This window comes from Pinus tabuliformis, chromosome X, assembly GCF_031772625.1.
Source record: "Pinus tabuliformis cultivar Carrire ecotype Pingquan chromosome X, CPIR1, whole genome shotgun sequence".
Classification (NCBI taxonomy): Eukaryota; Viridiplantae; Streptophyta; class Pinopsida; order Pinales; family Pinaceae; genus Pinus; species Pinus tabuliformis.
Window position 1 is genome coordinate 1,299,271,662 of NC_142308.1, and position 21,656 is coordinate 1,299,293,317.

Here is a 21,656-nt window from a genome sequence, read left to right on the forward strand (position 1 = left end):
ATGGCCTACATTGGTCACCAGTAGGTTTCTCCACTTTGCACTTGCATTGGTTCGAGAAATTCGGGATAATGATCAAGATTACGAAAGCTTCCCCTTCTAGGAGTTTCCGTAAGTTGTTTCAACTACTTACCTTGGATAAAAAATTAGATCCTATCCTTCCCTACTTTGGAGTTTTCACCACTTATTCTTTGATCCTATCCCTCCATCAAATGTGGATATCAAGCCTAGATTGGTAAATGGATAAAAATTTATGAACTACCTCTCCTTCCCATATATTTACCTCATTCCAAAAGCACCAGGTTAGTTTTTGGTTTCCTTTTGGAGAGTGATTATGCCCTTATGCTGTTGTAGTGAGTGGCTATCATCTCATGAATTTAGGATGATTGGAGGTGCATATTGTGACAAGGAAAGGACAAGTCAACAACTTGGAGGGGCTCTTTTACAAGATCAATTTCTACTTATGGTTGTAATCTCCTTACATTTATATTAATTCAAAGAATTAATTGTTTGCATATATGTGATGTTATTATTTCACTTATTTCAATACCATTTTGATCTATTGAATGAAGTACTTAGACGATACTGCAAAGATCTCATATTTTCTTGGCTTGTGTTATTTGACTGTATAGATTCTAATTTTTCCATTTAGAGTTGGAATTTGAGCTTCCAAGCTAAACAAGGAGCGAAGTGTGAAAAGGACTCTAGGTAGGCCTCACTCCGTCATCTAATTACTTTAAGGAAAAGCATTGTGTTCCTTCTCTCTCTGTTGTTCTAATGTTGGTTTGAGGGGCCCTAACCTAGGTTCAGTGTTAATTTAGCCAAACAAATCCCTACACTGCTGGCCCTTTCGGTGTCAACCCATAGAGCACAGAGTGAAGTCTCACCTGAAGAAGTATGGAGGGATGTTGGAACCAAGTTTCTGCACCGAGCGATGGTTATGTTTTATCCCCTAAGTCTTCCTTCATGCATATTGATAAGCCTTTTAGGGCTTATCGATATACTTCTTTTAATCACCCTTAGACCTTCACAAAGGTCTACGACTATCTTTTGTAGACCCTAAATAGGTAAACCAATCACTTACGCGCCTCTGTAATCACTCCTAAGCCTATTATTACTTAGATCGACTTAAGTTCTTGATATGTTTAGCATGCATTAAGATATTCTTCACGTAAATAGATATTATTACTTGTGTTCATATAACAATGTAAACCATGTATAATCGCACATCAACACAATATTAAATCATAAACCCAATATTCATCATACATAAACGCATTCATTCATAACATAGTAAGTGGATAAAACAAAGATATTTCTAGAATAGTCTCTTTATTGACACTTCAGATTTGCTTACAGGATCAAGCTGCCCTACACACTCAGCTGCAGGGGTCTGCACACTCAATTGCAAGGGTCCACGCACTCAGTTGTGGACTCTACTATAGGCCTTTGCGCACATATCTATAGAGCCTCTCTTCTATTCTAAGACTCTTCTCTCCTAGCTCCTATTCACCCATTACAAACTTCTCCATCAGTGATATAACTACTTAGAACTCTCTAAGACTTTCCATTTTATATTATCCCATGGTTTGCGAACCATGGGTAGATTTTCTAAAGCCAACACAACTTACATAAAATAAGGGGACATCCCTTTTATGACACTTTACATCTACACACTCCATAACCACAATTTGTGGAAACTTTACACTTTACATACAAAACTTTCAGCCCCAAAACTTGGGCTTTTTCCCCAAAATTGACCTTAGGGGACCCTGTCCCAACATACAGGTTATTCACAAACCTAGGGAAGATACTTTTTTTTGCAATAGTAAATCATGTATAACAACAATCACTATCAATTACCTATTCCATGTTTTATAAGGAAAGCCATTTCCTTTTACATCGAGTATTATTTCAGAAGCAACAATGTCACAATTACACACTAATATTAAACCAGATGATATACAATTAAAAGTCAATGAATGGCTTCCTAACTTATTAAATTATATGAAATGACTGCATATACATAATTGAATTAAGAATACATAGAAAAAGTTATTGAAAATTTAATATGCCACTTAGAACTCATTATCAATTGATTCTAAATTATTTTCTCTATAAAAATGAATCTTTTAAAAAATAAATCACATTTATAAACTTGTATCAATGCATATAACTAAATATAATTCAATAAATAACATCATGTCTTTTTTGCTTCTATTTTATTATTTCAATTACAAATAATTTATTTAAGAATTGAAATTTACCTAATGTTAATATGGATGGGAAAATTAAATTTTATATGGTGCAAAATGTTTAAAGACAATAATTTTTTATCCATCTATTGAATCAACCTGAGTAGTCCACTTAACACTTAATATCAATTAATTTTTTCATGTTTTATTAGGAAAATCATTTTTTTGATATTGACTTTTATTTCAAAAACAACAATGTCACATTTTGTTGGATTCACACTTATACTAAGAGGGTGAGGAGGAGGTTGAACTAGTATAACAAAAGTTCTTTCTTATCTAAACATTCATCTATCATAACCATCACATATAGAACACAATGTCTAAATGAATCCTTCCTTATAATAGATATTTGTAAGCACCAAAATACTCATACAAACTTTATAGAAACTTATAAACTATTATTACTAAATTTATAGGAACCTACAATATTTGTAGGCGCAAAACTATAGGAGACATCAAATCCTCTTGCTACAATATTTGTAGACACTCTATAGAAGGTCTCCTCTAAAAAATCAACTGTCCTCTGACACTTTGCAAGTAAATAAAATGGGTCTTAAAAAGGTAAATCAAGTCTCGCAACCTCTTCAAAATGTGAGTTAAGTTTATTTTCACATGATCTTAAGAGAGAAACAAATTAATATGCATCTCAAAATGATAAACATGAAGAGTAGAAAACAACAATTGATGATAGAGTTCACCGCTCCTCCTAAGCTACATCTTTGGGTCTGCTCCAACAGTTAGACTGCTCTCTTGATTTATACAACAAATGAGTACATACAAATTGTTGAAAGTAGAGTGGCTTGTTTCTCCTACAAAGAATTCTCACTCAGAAATATGACTCCCTACAGCAAGTCATGAAAATGTCAACATAAAAAGGACTCACACAATAGGTCCTCGTACTCCATTTGAAATTCAAGCACAAAAACATAAAAAAACTTCATAATGAGGTGCTGAAAAGAGCTTCTCTCATGAACACATATTGAGAAAATACTAGAAAGAGATGCTCTACTGGAGTAATGACTGTTGGAGACGAAAATAGAAGGTTGGAAAACCTCTGACTAAGATCTCTCCATACTAAAAATGCCTTCATACTGCTTCAAAACTTTGATTATCACTGGCACTAAAAGACTTGATTCTGAAATATTTCCATCATAAAGTGCTCAAATTAGAAAACCGAGTTTATGATTTAGTATAGGACACTCAAAAACCCCCATCTAGGCTCTTCTTAAGCTCAAAAAGGTTAAAAATTGAGCAAGATTTGCTTCTCCAAGTCAAGCTCTGCTATCTATCCTGCAAATCGGCAAAAACTACTAATTGTCTTGCAAATTCACCCTTTACACAGTCTACCTAGTGAAAACTTCGCTCGATACCAGTGCAATTCCTACCAAAAAATGGGTAATTTGTTGCCTCATTAATTTTTCTAATAATCCTATGCACTAGATCAAAGCCACATGGCCTACATAAGGCTTGGGGTTGGGGCCAACTATCATCCCCCACTAACTTTGGCTCCTTTCTTGTCAGGGAATGGTCATATCATGGTGATGTGGCTAGGGGCTAGGGCCAACTTCCCACCCGAACTGCTAGAGCTCCTGGTAATGGTCATATTGTTACTGAGAACTAAGGGTGGGGGCTATTCGCACGCACCCTCTGACATAGTCTCCTCCGCCTGGTCTTATGGTGAGGGCATGTGTCCTGGGTTTGGGGCTTAGTCCCTGTCCCTCTATCATAACTCTTCATCATGGGTACATGGGTGGTCAGGTAACTGGGCTAGGTCCATGTGCCCAAACCTCTCCCTTTCGCATGTGGTTGTATGGTGATATGTGACCAGGGGTTGGGGCTTAAACTTGTCCCCCACTTCTCTTTTGTCATGGTTCTGACTTAGGGGTTATGGCTAACAACTTGACCCCCTCCTTCCAATGCCAAAACACTTTGACATTAAATATAAGCCATAACCCATATGGGTTAAGAACCAATCCTGTAGTGTGATGGTGGAGGGTAGAGTTGTTATGAGGTAGGTCGAGGGGTTAAACCCCACCAAGGTATTCAAGCCTATTACAAATTTTTTGACCAATCATAGAGAACCATGTGGCGACCTCTGATTGGGCCACCTCACAACTACATGAACCAATCAAAATATGCCAACTACACCCTGTATGACAATGCTACATGCCAAGACCTGATTGGTCCACTTCCAACCGTACCTTGCACAGTGAGCTGATGATGTTAGATGTACGAACTACCCAATCAGCAGACTAGTCAACCCTGATGTTGACTTTTTTTACTGTTAGTTAAAAACATTAGAACCAACTAACTTCTTCATACGACGTTGGATTGAGGAAATTCAAGCATTGTTGGAATTAGGACATCGAACACTATGATTTGATGTCGGTTTTGGGATATTCCAAGAACTTTCATTTTTTAGTCTATTTTATCTTCAACTCATACCTCCACACTAGGAACTTTTTGACCTCCAAAATTTTATCCTGTATTAGTAAATAAATGAGGAAAATTTTCATTAAATTTCCTTGTCTCAATCCTTTTTTTTATATTTGACTTGGTGCCTTAAAGCTCTAATCAAGGTACTTCATCTTACCTCTACTCGAAGTCCTTACCTTCCTGTCAAGAATTAATCCACAATTCTTCTAAACATACAGGAACAAAATCTTTGATGGATGGAATCTGAACATTCTCTCCAAGACCATATTTCTTTGGCTCAAATAAAAATCACCTTGAAGTCCTTCCTACCTAAACCCAAACTCAATTTTCCACCTAGAATCATAAGCAACTCAATGGTTTCCATGCATTGATTTGTACTCTTCTTTGTTGTCCTCAAGCTGCACTTGTACTCTTAGATGCATTGGCTAGATTGTTGGCATTATGAAATATGTGTTTTCCTTGATGGAAACCTACCTGATGAGTTATCCTTTACATCCTACTTAATGAATTGTTTATTTGATGGAAACCAACTTGATACAGATGTGAATAGGATGTGTCTACAAATATGAAAAAGAGTTTTGTCAAAGGCATAGAAGTTCAGAGGCAGAGGAATGAGAAAGTTGAAATTGCAAGAAGTGTATGTGGGTTCTGTTAAGCAAAGCTGCATACACACATGAGTATGAAGAAGCAAATGCACGTATAGTTTCCGCACCATGGTATTCTAAATACCAAGGTTTCTTACCATAGTATTTCCCTGTGGTATTGAGCCCAGTAAAGGATTTTTTGATCTCGTCTAAGAAAAGCATCAGTTGGAGTATGGTTTTGACCTTTGGTATTGAATAAGGGTGAATATATATAAGGAGAAGAAGATTAAAGTGGTAGATAGTGTGAAAGTAACCGAAATATTATAAATTTAGATCTGAAGCAAATATGCATGTAATGGGTTACTGATGCTTTTCATAATCTAAATTAAGTATGCACCAAAGAGTTTGATGATGGATCAGATCCAATAGATATGATATGAAAATCGTGATTATGAGATGATTTGATTTGTCTTGAGAGCGTCTTAATGTGTGATATTTTGTGTATGCCAAGATTTGGGTATGTCTGAAGTACTCTGTTGTAGTGAAGATTTGATTCTGAAATTGCAAATATTTATGTAGGTTTGATAGCCTACAAGGTGTGTACACATGCGAGTGTGATTCTATTAAGTCGTGTACATGCGGGTTTGTTTCTTGAAAGGAACATACACATGCGAATATGTTTTGAAGAGATCACATACAAAAAGTAGGGTTTTGATGAAAGGGATGTCTGATCAGTTTAATCAGTTTTGATGGGTTTTTTTTTGTCTGTCAATGAAGTCTTCTTGATTATATGGGCTTAAGATGTCTTGGTGATGGATTTATTGATTGACGAATGTTGAAGTTACTTGCCGATTTTGATTGAAGATCATAGAAATTTATGTGATTATTTTGGAATGATGCAGTAAATCTATGTATTGTTCAGTGTTTGTTTGAGAGTGAGAATGTTTTAGTTTTTAGGTTTCAGTGTTTTAAGATCTATATGCTAGTATGCTTCATGAAAGGCACGTACACATGCTAGTTTTCTAATGTAAAGTAGTGTACATATTTTGACAGATGGTTGATCAGGGTTTGCAGTAACAGGATCTGGTTTTTGTGATGTACAGTATGTTGTTTGATATTCTGGTTACAATGATCTTCTATTCTAGTTGATTGGTTGAGTTTTAAGTTGATTAAGTGATTGGGTTTTAGTGATTGGTTGGTTCTGTTGGCTAGTTCAATGGTTGATCTAAAGAGATAAGTTTCACTTTTGATGATTGGTTTTGAGCTTAAATGTTGGTAGTGGTTCCAGTATGAAAATTTGATGAAACGTGGCCTACAAGTTGTAATGTTGTGTAGCAGGTGGATCCAGTATGAAAATTTATGAAATGTGGTCCTTAAATGTGTTGAAGGTTGGAGATCCGTCAAAACAATGGGAAAGAAGAAAAAGAAGAAAACAACTCAAAGAAAGAAGACAACTCAAGAAAACTATGATATAGACGATTTTATATCATGTGGACTAATAGATGGAAGCAAATATTTAGATTCAAAAGCACCCCGCTTTATATTGATCAAGAATGAGGATGATGAAGTGAAATAATTATCAGGTACTAATTTTTGTTCCACTTGTGATCCATTTCCCTATTCATGTAATATTGAAGATAGTGAATGTGACAGTGAATTAACTGAATTTGGTTTTTTATGGGTAAAAGTGAAAGAAATCTAATGGTCCTAGAAGTAGAGGTTAAAAGGCTCATAGATAAAATTAGGGATCAACAAAATCTATTTGATAAAAGGGAATGTACCTACAAAGAAGAGATTACCAGGTTAAAGACTCAGTTGCAAGAAGAAGAAAAAAATAAGGAAGCAGTACAAGGAAAAGGAGGATCAATGTCAAACACTGCAGGATGAAGTAACATCATTAAGAAATCATGTGAATGAAAAGGATACAACAACCAAGGAACTTAAAGAAAGAACCAATTACTTTGAAGGACTTGAAGCATAAATCATTTCTCTCAAATCTGATCTTGAAAAGTCAAACAAACGATATGAGGAGACTCTTCAAGCATTTGAAGAAAAAGAAAATGGGCTGAAAGAAGAGATTCTCAAATTAAAATAGCAAATCAAGGAAGGAAGAAAGATTGAAGAAATTATGACAAGAAAAGCAATATGAGGTTGAGGTAAATATCCTAAAAGATAAATTAGAATAAATGATAAACATTTGCAATTTCAAGATAGTACTAAGATTTTGGATAATATTCTTAGTAATGAAAGGTCTCCTACCATCAAATCTATTCTTGGTTTTCCTGAAACTGTTGAAGGCGAATATAGTTCACAAGATGAGGAAAGGAATTCTAATGCAAAATCTAAAATTATCAACAAGGAGATAAGAAGTCAATCTCATCAACAACCAAGGAAAGAAAGTCTTCAAAGGAAATCATTTACTCATAACTATCGAAGTGTTAATCAATTTTCTCCTCTAATAAATAATATTGAATGTTCTATATGTCATAATTATGGACACATTGAAACCAATTACAGAATTAGAATGTTTCAAGCTAATAAATGCCTCACATAAAGATCATCGACTTCCAGTTGCTTTAAGGGATATTGTTTTGTTTGTAATATATTTGGTCACAAAGCCATTGATTGTAATAGAAGAAATATGAAACATATAAGATGTTATGCTTGTAACAAGTTTTGGCATGTAGAAAAAGAATGCAGGAACAAGTCTATGGATCGCCGCAGACAACATGGTAAGCAATGAGATAAGAACATTTATGTCAGAAGACCTGAAAAAATTGGAACCACCAATAAGAAAGAAAAATAAGAATAGATAAGGTGTGGTCTTTCTCTTTTCTCATTTGATGATGAAGATGAATGGTACATAGATAGTGGATGTTCTCATCACATGAATGGAGATAAGAGGAAAATGGAGATTCTCAAGAAAAACCAGCATGGTAATGTTATTCTTGGAAATAATGTTTCAGTAAAAGTATTGGGACAAGGCAAAGCCAAAATTAATAAAACTAGAGCAACAATCGATGCTTTGTTAGTTCAAGGACTAAAGAAAAATATTCTAAGTGTAGGTCAAATGGCAGATAAGGGAAATATAATTGTGTTTAGATCAACCAAATGTAAGGTTATGAATGAAGTATATGTAAAAGTCATAATAAGAGGATATAGAATCGAGACAAATTCTATGTGTTTGAAGAATGGAATTCTCATAGATATGAAAAAGATTCAGGCTTAGAGTAAAAGAATATGGTGCCTCTTATAGTCCATTATTCTTAAATTAATATTTCTATCAGTGATTGCAAAAGTGGTGAGAGGTACTAGACCTCATGAAAACAAAAGATGATTATCAGGTCCTTAGGATTAGTGATTCCCATGGTTGTTTTTTATTTTCATGTTGCTTATACTACTGACAGTTCCTCTAGTGTAGCAAAAGTAAACAAGTATAGACAGAATAAACATAGGGGGAGCTAAAGGTGTGAAATTTCAGTATTTCACTTCCTGTACGTGGATATTATGAAGACAAATCACGTGTATACGTGAGTTCTGAATTGAACGATCACGTATGTCTTGGTATCACGAAGAAAAAGTGGGACAAACTAAGGAAAAGGGTCTGATATGCTTCAATCAATTATTGTTTTTCTTTCCTATGCTAATGGTTGATGGTTACAATCTATTGATGCTATTTGAAAGTGCTTTTGGCTTGTATAAGTTTTTTAGGAATTGATGGATGACTGGTTGATGAAGATATTTTGATGTCCTAGCTGATGGATGAGTTGATGTGATCAAATCTAATAGTAATTAGTTGGCACAAGTTCACGGGGAGCATTTGGTATGCTTCCAATAATACATTATTGGCATTAAGTTTTCTTTAGGAGTCCTTGATACATAATGATGCTTCTCGGTGGTGATGATGCTTATGTTGTTGAAGTGTTTAAATGATTATCCATGATGTTATGTTGTGGTTATAAGTTTCCTATGATGAAATCATGGATGATACTTATATATTTCTTAAGCCACATAGTTGACATGATGCTACTAATAAGATTTATGATGCATATGGTACATATGCTATGCTGCTTACGTGGTGATATTCATAAGTTCAAGGAGATAAACAATGATTGATTATACAAACTAATTATTTGATGATTGCCACTCATTACTTTTATGTCGTTGTCATGCATGATGTGCATATGGTGCAGTTATGGATGATGATTCCTATAGTGCTTGGCTATCACATGGTATATTGTTTCTTTTAATAAGATGGGTTACTAACAAAGTTTGAAAAATTATGGTGAGATCATGGTTTGCTTTTCACATTTGATGAGAAGAGAGATGCATACTACTATCTCTGTGATGGATGAACTATAGATAAGGATATGATGGATGATTTTCATATTGATGAAGTGATGACAATTCTCTATGGATGAAGAAAATGGACCAAGAAAATGGTGTTACTATAGGTTTCATGAAGACATGGCTTTTTGGAGACATGGGATACTTAGTCATATATTGATGACGTTAAGGAATGGTGAATACTTCTCCCTATATTAATTTATGATGATAGACTTGGTTCTCACGTATGTTGATTATCATGGTTTATGCTTATTAGATGTGGGATGTTAGAAAACTCCCTAGTGATTATACATGTATGATATGTTGGGGATTGTTGAGGAAAGAACATGTAGTTCTTGCTATGATTATTTGATGATGATGTTGATGTCATGGATGATGACTATGGTACTTATACATGCACATGATATGATATGGTCATTAATGATTGGAGATACGACATATGCTTAGTTGATGCATGAAAATCTATGCTTTGATGAACATGCATTAAGGATTTTTTTTACTAAGGGAAAAAGAGCAAGTTGGCCTTGACGAGGTCAAGAGGATGAGTTGATAGTAAATATCTATGGAAAATATTATGATGCATACTTTGTCATAGGTTGATGATATTAAAGCTACAATTTCTTATCTTGCAAATTGATGATGGACTTACACAAATTGTTGTTCTTGGTGTTGCTGATAGATGCTCATGATGCAAATCATATGTGGTGTATGATAGTTGTTCATGACTATTATGGTCTTGTTTACCTTGGTTATAAATTTCATATCTATCATTTGATGTAAAGGTCATGTAAAGACTTATGATGTACTCATTTTCAAATTCATTCATGTATGGACTATTGTGGTCAAGTCCTTCTGGACATAGGATGGGGGCTATAACCCCACTATGCTTGGGAAGTTGATGTAATAATGATGTAAAATATGTAAATCGACTATGATTGGGTGACTGATGTAAGTTTAAGTCCTTGGTGATAGTAAAATTAATTTTCAATTGAGTCATAAAGTCATGTACTTCATTGTATATTCGTAAAAAAATTAAGCATGTGCTCAAGGGGAGCATGATAAGTGTTCATACGCAGCAGTTCAGATACAGAAGTATTCCATTAGAATTAGTTAGCCCTTTGCCCTTGATGTCAAATGGGGAGAGTAGCTTGGTGTTTGGAGAGTCACTTGTGGTGATTGGCTTGATGTTTTTTACAAGTATTTACAGTTGTGGTGACCAAACACAAAAGTCGTTGCCATCAAGTCCAAAGGGGGAGATTGTTGGCAATGTGAATTATGTGTTGTCCTTGATGACAACCTATTTGATGAATTAATTCTTTGACGGAAACCAACTTGATACAGATGTCAATAGGATGATATGACAATGTTTTGACTAAGACATAACATTTCAGAGGCAAATGAATGAAAAAGTTGAAATTACAAGAAGTATACATGGGTTTTGTTAAGCAGATCCACGTACACATGTGAGTACGAAGAAGGAAATGCTTGCATGATTTCCGTACCATGGTATTCTAAATACCAAGGGTACTTACCATGGTATTGAGCCCAATAATGAATGTGTTGATCCCGTCTAATAAAACAATCGGATGGAGTTTGGCTTTGACCTATGGTATTGAATAAGGTCTGAGCTATATAAGGAGAAGAAGATAAAAGTGGTAGATAGTGTGCAAGTAATGGAAATCTTATGAATAGCTAGATCTAAAGCAAATATGCATGTAATGGGCTATTGATGCTTTGCTTGATCTAAACTACGTATGCACCCAAGAGTTTGATGATGGATAAGATCCAATAGATCTAAGATGACAATCATTATTATGATATGATTTGATTTGTGTTGATAACATCTTAAAGAATGATTTTATGTGTATGTCGAGATCTAGGTATGTCTGAAGTTCTCTGTTGCAATGAAGATTTGATTCTGAAATTGCAAAATTGTACACATTTTTATAGCATGCAAGGCACATACACACACGAGTGTGATTTTGATAAGTTGTGTAGATGTGGGTTTCTTTACTAAAAAGCATGTACACATGCAAATATACTTTGAGGAAGCGGATACATAAAGTAGGGTTTTGATGAAAAAGATGTCTAATCAGTTTAAATAGTTTTGATGTGTTTCTATTGTCTGTCGATGAATTCTTCTTCATGGTCTTGGCTTAAACAATGATTTTTTGGTTATGGATTGATTGATTGAAGAATGTTGAAGTTAATTTTTGATTGTGATTGAATATCAGAGAAAGTTTTGTGATTGTTTCAAAATGATGTAGTAAATCTGTGTACGATTCAATATTTGTTTCAGAGTAAGATTGTTTCAGTTTTTAGGTTTCGGTGGTTTAATATTTGTATGCGGGTATGCTTCATGAAAGGCATGTACACATGTGAGTTTTCTACTATAAATTAGCATACATATTTTGACAGATGGTTGATCAGGGTTTGCAGTAATAGGATCTAGTTTCTGTGATGTGCAATATGTTGTTTGATATTCTAGTTACATTGATCTGACTGTTCTAGTTGATTGGTTAAGTTTTAAGTTGATTAAGTAATTGGTTGGTTTTGGGTGGTTCAATGGTTGAGATACGGAGATAAGTTTCAGTTTTGATGATTGGTTTTGAGCTTAAATGTTGGTAGTGGGTCCGATCTAAAAATTTGATGAAACATGGCCTACAAATTGTGACATTGTGTAGTAGGTGGATCCAATATGAAAATTTATGAAACATGGTCCCTAAAGGTGTTGAAGGTTGGAGCCTTCAATGAGGGATTTAAAGATTCCTTCTAGTGGTAACTATTAAATCAGATCAGGGGGTTGGAACTCCCTTATAGTAAGATCTGGAGAACGAGCAAAGGTTGTAGCCTTCTATAGGTGGGTGCCTACGTACTCGTATGAGTTTATGCCAATACAAGATTCAGGGGGTTGGAGCTCCCTTCTAGTAGGATCTAGAGAATGAGCGAAGGTTCTAGCCTTCTATACATGGGTTCCTGTGTACTAGTAAGTGTTGATAAATGGCAAAAAGAGAGTCCAGTTTAATTTGTCCTTGAATTAAACTAGAAATTAATTTCGAATTCTACTCTCATAGCAACTTAAAATAGTTAAATTTAGTTTATTAAAATTACTTAACTTAGGAAATTCGAGTTGGAAGTCTTTCTATCGTCATGTGTATGTTCTCCCTACTTTGGAGGAGTCCAATATGAGTTCATTGTGAGTTGTAAAATAGAAGACTTAATTTCATGAGTCAGTTCAGTTAAGTTAGTTCTCAAACTAATTGAGAGAACTAATGAACTCCACTAGTGCAAATCTAGTTAACAGAATATTTATTTATCAAAAACTCATGCAATTTGATTTTGAGAAAGACCCACTTGAGACTAGAGTGCAGGGACAATGTGCTATTTGTTTTAGATTTTTCTGAGTTGCACTGATAGTGCATGCATTTAGGAACCAATCCTTAATGGATTGCGCAATTTTTAGAGGCTTTATTTCCCTTTAAATACAAGCTATCTTCCATAGGAAATATACATTGGAATAGAGACTTAGAGGGCTTGTGAAGAGGCTAAGCTTTGGACTTGAGCTTGATTATGAGTTGGAGATTGAATTTGTTGAGTGCTAGGATTGTTCTAGAGAGAACAATAATTGTAATTTCATTTTGATTTTCCGGATTAATACATAATATATAGTGGGGTTTTGAGCTGCAGCTTTCCCCAAATATTTATTGTGTTATGTTCCTTTGATTCTCTTCCTCTATTGATTATTGTTTGCTCAATGTTTATGGGCTTCCGTTGTAAAGGGTAGAAGTAGATTCTTGTCTCTTGCTTTAGCAAATTGCATTAGCTTGTGAATCTACAGGATTTTCTACATGGTGTCAAAGCTAAGAATAATATAGATTTCAAATTTTTGAGTTTCTAGGTTACAGGTGAAAGTCAAATTTGCAATACATACTTCAGGATTAACAGATGGCATTACATGGGTTGAGGCTTGAGTATGCCTTGGAAGGCAGCTCAAATTTCATAGCCTAGAGGGACATGATGGAGATTGTGCTAGAGGACAATGATTTGAAATAATTTGTTGAATGAGCAATTCATAAGCCAACAGCTGCTGATGTACAAAAGTTGGCCGAGTGGAAGAAGTTTTTGGAAAAGGCAAGGTAGATAATGCTTTAGGGAGTTTGAGATCATATTGTCTCGAGTCTTGATGGAAAGGAAACCCTGCATGTTATGTGGAAAACATTGACGAAATTGTGTCAGAATAACAACAATCAAAGGAAGTTGGTCCTGAAGGATAAAATCTGTAAAATCAACATGGAGCAAGGCAAAATGATTCCAAAGTACTTGACCAAGTTCACTCAATGTCGGGATGAACTTGGAAGTGTTGGAATCATGGTTGCCTATGAGGATATGGTGAAACTTTCTCTTCTTGGACTCTCAAAGTGTTGGCATAGTTATTAGGACTCTGTCAATGGTCATGAGATGCTGCCATATTGGGAATGACTATGGCCATATTTGATGTAGGATGAGATCATGAGGAACATCGAGGATGGCTCTGCATCAAAGATTGATGATGAAGAGAACTGTGCCTTAGAGATTAAGGCGAGGAAGGGGAAAGGTAAAATTTCCCATTTCAAATCAGATTCTTATCATGAAGGTAAGAAGAAGGACATGATGAAAGTTAAATTCTTTCATTGTCATAAGATGGGACATTTTGCTACAAATTGTCCATTGAAGAAGTCCAAGGAGAAGTCCTCAGGAGAAGAAGTAGGTGAGACTTTGTCCTCCCAATTCGAATTGGACTTTTCCCTCATTTCATGTATGATGTCTTCCATTCTGGGAAGTGTCTAGTACTTAGATAGTGGAGCTTGTTTCCACATGACTGGCAAAAAAGAGTTATTTAGTTAATTGGAGGAGAAAGATCTCAAGAAGCATATCGAGATGGGTGATGATGGTAAGTATAGTGTTACTGGTGTGGGAACTATTACTTTTCAAAGGGATCATGCAACTCCACTCACCTTGAAGAATGTTATGCATGTACCAGGAATGACGAAGAACTTGGTATCTGTTGCCATGCTTGAGGACTGAGACTATGACATGATCTTTTTGAAAGGAAAGTCATTCCTTCGACACATAGCCACGGATCAAGTAAAGAAGATAGGGATTCGAGTTCATAATCTTTGTAAGATAGATGTAGAGGATTGTGTTGCTTTGAGTTAAAAAGTGGAAAAATTGTTGAGCCGAGACATTGGTGAGTCGTGGCATAGGCGATTGGGCCACTTGCATCATGGGTCTTTGAAGATATTGCAACAAATATCTACTAATCTTACCAAAGGTACAGTTGAGCAAGTTGATACATGCAAAGGTTGTACTTTGGGAAAATACACCAATTCTTCCTTTGGAGATAGAGATAGTCGAGCAGAGTCTATTTTGGAGAGAGTCCATTTAGATGTGTGTTTACCATTCTCGACAACATCCATGGTCAAACAAATGTATTATGTTATATGTGTTGATGATTGTTCTTGTAAATTTTGGGTATTTTTTAATCAGAAAAATTATCAAACTTTCACAAAGTTTTGTGAGTTCAAAGCATTGGTAGAGAAAGAGTCTAGCAATCATGTTAAATCTCTATGGAGTGATAATGGTGGTGAGTATGTTTCTAATGAGTTAAAGAACGTCTGTGCAGCGAAAGAGATTAAACGAGAGTTGTTGGCACCCCATAACCCTCAACAGAATGGGGTTGCTGAGAGAAATAATAAGAGCACAACAGGGACAACAAGGGCGATGTTGCATGATCAGGGCCTACCACTACACTTGTGGGTTGAGGCATGCAACACAACGATTTATGTTCAAAATTGTAGCCCACATCTGATACTTGAGATGAAGACACCATACGAGGCTTATTTTGGTAAGAGGCCAGATGTTGGTCACTTCAGGATTTTTGGGTCATTGGTCTATTTCCATGTGACCAAAGATGAACGGAAAAATCTTGAGCCAACAATAAAGTTGGGGATCTTTGTGGGGTACATTGATACACCCCACAACTATCAGGTGTGCATGCCAACTAGTCGGATGATAGTGGTTTGCAATGATGTCAGGTTCGATGAGGAGAAGGCCATGCGAGTATCCCTTGAGAGGGAGGTTGAGCTACATGTAAATGAGGAGATTTTAGGTCCTAAGGTTGAGGGACCTCATATTGATGTGTAGGTTTTAACCCCATACAGAAATTACCTGCATACAAATGCTAAAACATAGAAAATAAACAATGCGAGAGCATAACACATAAAACACATATATACAAAGATTTTCCCCTAGATACCAAAACTGGGACTACTAGATTGATTTTTCATTATGCTCCTTTCAATGTTACAATATATATTTATGCATGTTGAAGCATCCAATATCATGGGCCCAAAACCCATAGCGTCCAAAACCATGGACCGAAAACCATCATGTCCAAAACCATGGACTGAAAGCCATCGCGTCCAAAACCATGTGCGAAAAACATGAACAAAACCATAGGTAGGTCTGCCCAATCTAATATAGGGTCCAAAAACAAATTTTTTTGGGGCATCGCCCTGGACCCCATAGAGTGGGGTTACTTGCACCCCTCAAAGCTCCTGTGACTCCCCTCGCTAGGCAATCGACACAATGAAGGGGGGCTCCACTCCCCTTCTAACCCCCTAGTTAACTATGTGGGTTAGTCATGGAAGGAATATAGCACAACCCATCATTCTCCCACTTTTTGTTTTCTTTCCACAGGGGGCCACAAGAGAGCTTAGTCATTTATCCAGCACTACAATGCCCATATTTTCTCTACACCAAGAGAACTTCTTAGATCTCACAGATTTTTTCAATGCATCTGCAATATTCTTTAAAGTGTCCACCTTTACCAGCAACACCTTTTTGTCTTCTATTATATCCCTCACAAAGTGATATTGAAAATCAATGTGCTTTGTCTTTGAATGATATGCAGAGTTCTTTGCCAAGAAAATTGCACTTTGGCTATCATAGTATATCATTCTAGCTCCCTCTACTAACCCCATACTTGAACACAATCTCTGTAACCAAACTGCTTCCTTGCTTCCATGAGTGGCTGCTATGTATTCTGCCTCTGTATTTGATAGTGCCACTACAGATTGTTTCTTACTCATCCAACTAACTACACCTCCAAATAGGTTAAACACATACCCACTTGTAGATATTCTTTGATCCAGATCTCGAGCCTAGTCTGCATCAACAAAGCCATGAATACACAAAACTTTGTCCAATCCTAGTCTTCCTTGGTAGCACAAACCATAATCACTAGTCCCACATAAATCCCTGAAGACCCACTTCACTGCTGTCCTGTGCTCCCTCCCTAGTTTTGACATAAACCTACTCAATACTCCCACTACATGTGCAATGTCTGGTCTAGTACAGACCATCGCATACATTAGGCTACCGACTGCACTTGCATATGGAACATAAGACATATCATCTTCATCTTCTTGTGTTCAACAGATAACTTTACCCCTACAGGAATAGGAACCTTCACCGGTTTACTATCCTACATATTAAACCTCTACAATATTGTCTCGACATACTTCCTCTGGTTTAACTAGATCTTGCTCTTTGCCTGATCTCTTTTAATTTCCATGCCCAAAATATAGTTTGCAGCACCAAGATATTTTATGTGGAATTTGGAGGACAATTGGGTCTTCAAATCCTGGATAATTTCTTTGTCATTTCCAACCAGCAACATATCCGCCACATACAAGACCAGATAAATAACACAGTCACCAATTAATTTAAAATACACACAGTGATGTGCTTTTCTTCTGGTGATGCCAAGTCCCCATATAAATGTATAAAATTTCTAATACCACATACACTATGTTTGTTTCAACCCATACAGAGACTTCTTTAATGTCTATACCGGTTCTTTCTTACTCTTCACCGCCAAGCCTTCAGGTTGCTTCATGTAGATCTCCTCTTCCAGATCCCCATGAAGAAATGATATCTTCACATCGATTAGTTCTACCTAAAAATCAAAATCGGCTGCAACATATAAAATTAATCTAATAGAAGTTACCTTGGCAATAGGAGAAAAAATATCACCAAAGTAAATTCCCGGCACTTGGGAATAACCTTTTGCTACCAACTGAGCTTTGTATTTCTCCACCTTTCCTTTTGCATTTGTCTTCTTCTTGAACACCCGTTTGCTTCCAATGGGTTTCCTTCCAGTCAACAACTCCACCAAATCCAAAGCCTCATTTTTGTGCAAAGATGCCATTTCATCAACTATGGCCTCTTTCTAGAGCTTTCCATCCTCTGAATCTACTGATTCCTTCACAGTTCTAGGATCATCACCAGTAAAAGATAAAGAAAAATTTGAACAGAAAGTAGATGGACTATACCTTTCTGGCTGCCTTCTTTCTCAAACTGATCTTCTCGCACCCAGAGATTTTGGCTCTTCATCTTTTGATTCCTCCTCTGCTATAGAGTATGATTCTTCCTCCTTTAGCTAAAACTCTATCTTCTCAAGTTCCTTTGGTTGGAATTCATGTTTAATAAAATCTTTCACCTCTCTGAACACCACATCTCGGATGTACACAACCTTCCTTGTTACTGGGTTCCAAAGCTTATAACCCTTTAAACCATCCTTATACCCAATAAAGATGCACTTTTCAGATTTACTATCCAACTTGGTTTGTTTCTCCTTTGGAACATGTACATATGCATCACATACAAATACCCTCAGATGTGAAAGAGAGGGTTTCTTACCAATCCATACCTTTTGTGGAGTCTTATCCTCCAACGATGATGAAGGTGATCAGTTGACCAGGTAACATGTTGTCTCCACCGCCTCTGCCCAGAATTCCTGTCCTAACCTGACACCACTGAGCATGCTTCTTGCCCTTTCCATCAACTTCTTGTTCATTCTTTCTGCGACTCCATTTTTCTTAGGTATGGAGTAGTCTTCTGCTGTGCTATACCACACTTCTTATAAAATTCTTCAAATTCCTTACTAAAAAACTCTCAATTGTTATCTGTCCTCAACACCTTTATCTTCTTCTATGTTTGGTTTTCCACCAGAGCCTTAAATTCTTTAAACCTGTCAAAGACTTCAGATTTCTTCTTAAGGAAATATATCCATGTATTCCTTGAGAAGTCATCTATAAATGATACATAGTACACAAACTTACCCAGTGATGGAACCTTCACAGGTCCAAACACATCACTGTGCACAAGCTCTAATATTTGTTTCGCCCTCTTACCACCAGAGGGGAAACTCACCCGATTTTTCTTCCCATATACACAATTTTCACGGAAATCAAAATCCAGAGAGCTATTACTCATAGCTTCTACCATACCTTTACCATGAAGTATTTGAAGGCCCTTCTATCCAATATGTCCAAGCCTTTGATGCCACAACATGGTTTTCTCTCCTAAGACCAATAGATTTTCTGCTCCACTTTCAGTGACTACAGAATTGTTGCACCCATCAACAACAACGCTACTTTGTATCTTGTACAGAGTTCCAATCCAAACTCCCCAAATCAATACTAGTGCTCCCTGAAGCATCTTGCAGGTATCCTTCTCAAACACTATCTTTACACCTGCATCATCCAACTTGCTTACATAAATCATATTGCTGGCTAATGCAGGAATATGCAGAACACCCGGAAGTGTTCTAACACTTCCACCTTGCAACTTGAACTTTGCTTTTCCACGACTAATGATTCTAGGCTTCCTTTCATCCCCCAATAAGGCTTCACCACCATCATATTTCTCATACTCGTAGAACCACTCTCTATGGGGAGTGAAGTGAAAGGATGCACCTGAGTCAATCAACCATGCCTCATGATCTACATGTGTACTTGAAGAAGCCATGTAGACATCCCCACCTTCATATGAGGTGATTTTTGCCTCTGTAGAAGGAGCATCATCAAATCCCTTTCCTTTGTCAGGAGATTTAGATTTACAGTCCCTTTCATAGTGCTCTTCCTTTCTGCATTTCCAACACACCACCTTTACTGGTTTTCCTAAAGATTTAGATTTCCTACTCAATGACTTATTTTTGTTTCTATTCTAGGACCATCCTCATACATACAAGGCATCACCATTTTGGCTCTCCATATTTTTCCATCTCATCTCCTCCATCAGCAAGGATGAGACTATTTGATCAAAGTGCAAGGCAGTTGCATTACTACCTATTGCAATAACAGACTATCCCATAGATCTGGTAGAGAAAAAAACAAACTAATTCACTTATCTTCATTTGAAATTTTGATATCAATAGACGATAACTAAGTTACCACATTATTAAACGCATTCAAATGCTTTGTTACCAAGTCTCCATATTTCATCCTTAGGTTATATAGCTTTTTTGTACGAACATTTTATTCACCAGAGACTTAGATTGGTACAAGTCCCTAACTTGTCCCACAAAGCCTTCGACGTAGCTTCCCCTGATACATTCAGCAATACTGAATCTAAGACACACAATCGTATTGTGCTCTTTGCCTTCTGATCCAACTTCATCCATTCTTCATCAGAGACTCCCGTTGGTTTAGTACCTAGATCTACCATGATCCACTGATCTTTATCCACCAATAGATCCTCCATCTTGAGTTTCCATAACTCAAAATTCAGACCATAAAATTTCTCGATCTCTATCTTTCCATTGCTTGACATCTTCTTTAACCACCAGAATTGATCCCCCAGATCTCCCATTGAGCAGGGTCTACCACAAGCCCAAGCGAAACCTCTCAGCAACAAAGGTGTCCCCTTGAAGCCAAAACAGCTCTGATACCAAATGTAGGTTTTAAACCCGTACAGAAATTACATGCATACGAATTCTAAAACATAGAAAATAAACAATGTGAGAGCATAACACATCTAAAATAGCTCTGATACCAAATGTAGGTTTTAACACCGTACAGAAATTACCTGCATACAAATTCTAAAACATAGAAAATAAACAATGTGAGAACATAACACATAAAACACATATACACAGAGATTTTCCCCTGGATCCCAAAACCAAGACTACCAGATTGATTTTTCATTATGTTCCTTTCAATGTTACAATGCATATTTATACATGCCGAAGCATCCAATACCATGGGCCTAAAAACCATCATGTCTAAAACCATGTGCCAAAAACATGCACAAAAACAGAGGTAGGTCCGCCCAACCTAATATAGGGTCCAAAAAAAAAAATTCTAGGGCATTGCCTCGGACCCCATAGAGTGGGGTTACCTGTACCACTAAAACCCCCTGTGACTCCCCCCGCTACGCAATCGACACAATGAAGAGGGGGCTCCGTCCCCCTTCTAACCCCCTAGTTAACTACGTGGGTTAGTTGTGGAAATAATATAACACAACCCAACATGATGTGGAGCAACCACATGTAGAGGTTCAGAGATTGGAGTCATCCACTCAGGCAGAGTCTTTAAGAGAGGGAAGAAAGTGCACTAGAGAGGGTAATAGATTGTTTGATGATGCATGGGAGAATGTGGGAGAACCCTCTTCTCAGTGTAGACAGAGGAGGTCATGAGAGTGGTACACTAGATACATGGCACTTATGGGTGCTTGTGTTGTGACGGATCCATCTTCCTTTCAGGAAGTAGTGAAATAGTTGGTTTGGGTTGATTTGATGGTGGAGGAGTATGGCTCCATAGTTCAAAACAATGTTTGGGATGTGGTCCCAAGACAGTAGGACAAGTCAGTTGTGAGATCCCATTGGCTTTACAAGGTAAGGCAAGTTGCAAATGGTAGGGTGGAGAAGCATAAGGCTAGATTTATGGCCCATGGCCTTTCACATGTAGAGGGGATTGACTATGATGAGACATTTTCTCCTGTTGCAAGGTGCTCGTCAATCATATCTATTTTGGAACTATCAACACAGATGGGTTGGAAGATACATCAGATGGATGTGAAGTCTACCTTCCTCAATGACATGATTGAGGAAGAGGTACACAGAGCATCCCAAATGTTTGTAAACCTTGGACCATGAGATGCATGTGTGTCGACATAAGAGAGTGTTGTATGGGATGAATCAAGAACCCCGTGC